Genomic DNA, 2,996 nt, shown 5'->3' with positions numbered 1-2,996 from the left:
TTCACATGATCGCAGGATTTTAAGAACTTCAAGAAGCTCTGTAGTTCAAGAATAATTTTTAAGAAATTTTTATATAAAAGAAAGCTAGTAATTTACAATTTGAAATGGACAAAACTTGCAATGTCTTGAATAGTGAAGTTGATAGTTGTGTTGAAGACCACAACTTACTCGCCAACTTCAAGACACAGTACAGATGGTTTTAAAAATAGAGACTTTAAAACGCTCCCTTGGTGGAGCTTGCTTTTCAAAAGCTTTCTGTGAATTGTAATTGCCTGACATCCATTTCACTATACTTCAATGCAGACAACGCTATACCAATAGAAACAAAACATAGACATGACATCCAAGGTTTGAGATCATCATTATAGTTTTAAGAGCACATAAGTACAGAAGAGCCACAATTAGGGATACATCTTGAAATTCTGTATACCTCAAGTATTTTTTTGCATATCATATTGAGGTAAACCAATTTAACTTTTTTTTGTATTTACTTAAAAAAAAACAAACCAGCTATGACAATTTATGCTATGAAAATGAACTAAATAACTCACATGGGCACATTTATTTATTTTTCATTCTTTTTTAGCCAAATGTCTGACTGTGCTAATTTGTGGAATCGCATGCTTGAAAACCTGGCCAGCACACTCAGTATAATAGTGGAGCTTTAAAGAGTCCACATTTAGAGATAAGTGTTCCCTTATCATTGAAGGTAACACTAGTACCTATATTGTAAAACTGATGTGCAAATTCATCTTTTGGGGACAGGATCTCCAATCAATACCTGCAGATTGTGTGTGTGTGTGTGTGTGTGTGTGTGTGTGTGTGTGTGTGTTTTACAAAAGTACTTTATAATAATATAGAAGATACTTTTGCCATTCAGTTTTGCTATATAGAAATAGAATGAATAATTCATTTTTTTTCTTTTTTTCTGCAAGAGGTGACTTAAAGATTCAATTAGATCCATCAAGAGGAATGAAAAAAAAAAGTGAGAGCTCTTCAGTTTGCAGTAATCATGTATATGAATTCTTCATACCTGATGTGTCCATTTCTATCAGTATCTGCTTCTCTGCTCATTTCATCTACTTCTTCATGTTAGTTTTTCTCCTAAGTTTTTCATTCATCACATGGAGTACTTTTGCTGTGCTGATGTAACCACTGCTATCTTTGTCACAGACCTGCAGTGCCTAACAGATTTCTTCTTCACTATCTGTATCTTTTATTTTTTCTAGACATCATGGTCAAAAATTCATCAACATCTATTTCATTTATCATATCTAATCATACTACTTCAGTTGGATCTTCACCCAATGACCTTATGACAGTTCCAAGTATTTTAGTCTCAATGGTACCATCTTTATCTTTGTCAAATAGAGAAAAGGATTCTTTAAATTGAGCAATCAGCTCTTTAGTCAGCCGTTCAGCCACCATGCCTGAGAGGAGAGAAAAGAAGGAAGGAGAAAATCAGACTGCTTGTTCTGCTTCCATGAGGAAGCTGCTGCACCAACATTATAACCACCATCCTGCTGCAGCTCCACCCCTAAGACAGATAGCAAGGTTGTCCTGGCTGTTCTTGCTGCTGCTGTTACTGCTGCTACTACAATCAACACCTCCACTAGGATAAATGAGCTGAAGGTGTTCTAGTTCAGGGATTCTTATTCTTTTTGTATGTCATGAATCACTTGGTAGTCTGCTGAAGCCTATGGACTACTTAAGATATTTTAAAGTTTATAATAATAGAATCCATATTAAAAAGGAAACCAGTTATGTAGAAATATATTTATCAAAGTATTATGAAACAGTTCACAGAAAATAGGCTAAGGACACCTGACGTTAGTCGAATCAGCGTTTGAAAACATGCCTTTTATTTATGAATATTTCTAAATCTATCTATCCGCACATATATATACTTATATGTGTGCATGTGTACATGTATGTGTATGTATGTAGAAAGGCTTTTTTTAATTTAACAACCATTTATTTTCTCTTCCTCCCATTTCCCATTCCAAACTCCACTTCAACCCATTGCCCCAAAGGAAGCATAATCTTTGTAAAAAACAAACAAATGAAAAAAAAACATGCATATTTAAGGCAAAACAAATTATTATATTGGCCGTATCAAAAATTTTATTTCTCTTTCTGCACCTTTTGAGGATTTCATCTCTTTCATTAGATGTATTTCATTCTTCATTATTTTTATTTGGACTCAAAGTTGATTAACACTTTGATCAGAGTTCTTTAGTCTTTCAAAGCTGTACAAGCTTACAGTTATCACAGCAAATGTGTATATATATATATATACATATATATATGTATATATATATATACACATATACACACATAAATATAATATATATATACACACATATATATATATAAACAGATATATATGTATAAACAGATATATATGTATATATGTATGTGTGTGTGTGTGTGTGTGTATATTTATATATACATTTGAGCAGAACCAGAATATATATGTGTGCGTGTATGTATATATATGTATATATGCATATATTTTTGTTCTGGTTCTCACTTCCATCTGTAACAATATTCATATAAAATATTGTTTAGTCTTTCTAAATTGATGGCCATAATTTCATTTTCTTGTTTTGTTTTGTTTTTTAATTCCCTTCTCTAGTCTGAGGTTTCTCAAATGAACCTTCCCAGCCCCAATCTCTCTGCTCACTTTCAATCTTACATGTTTAATTGACTTTCCAACATTTCCAAATATATGCCCTATCGACATCTTAAACTCAAGAACAGAACTCATTGTCTTCCCCTCAATCTCTCCTGCCCACTCCTACCTCCCTTATTATGGTAGAGGGCAACACCATCCTCCAACTCTGACAGTCATTCTCGATTATTCACTATTATGTCACCTCCCCATATCCAAGCTGTTGCCAAGGCCAGTCAACTTCACTTTTGCAACATTTCATATACATGCCCTGCTCTCTCCTCTGACATAACCACCACTCTAGTACAAGCCTTCAACACTT

At 33.5% G+C, this 2,996-nt stretch overlaps 1 pseudogene; it reads right to left on the bottom strand.

The window, feature by feature from the left end:
• Nucleotides 1-996: 996 nt before the first annotated feature.
• Nucleotides 997-1,428, bottom strand: LOC110195608 (uncharacterized; annotated as a pseudogene).
• Between the last annotated feature and the right edge of the window lie 1,568 nt (nt 1,429-2,996).

This window comes from Phascolarctos cinereus, unplaced genomic scaffold, assembly GCF_003287225.1.
Source record: "Phascolarctos cinereus isolate Bilbo 61053 unplaced genomic scaffold, phaCin_HiC Scaffold_4;HRSCAF=312, whole genome shotgun sequence".
In the NCBI taxonomy this organism is placed as follows: domain Eukaryota; kingdom Metazoa; phylum Chordata; class Mammalia; order Diprotodontia; family Phascolarctidae; genus Phascolarctos; species Phascolarctos cinereus.
This window is presented reverse-complemented; position numbering and strand designations above follow the sequence as displayed.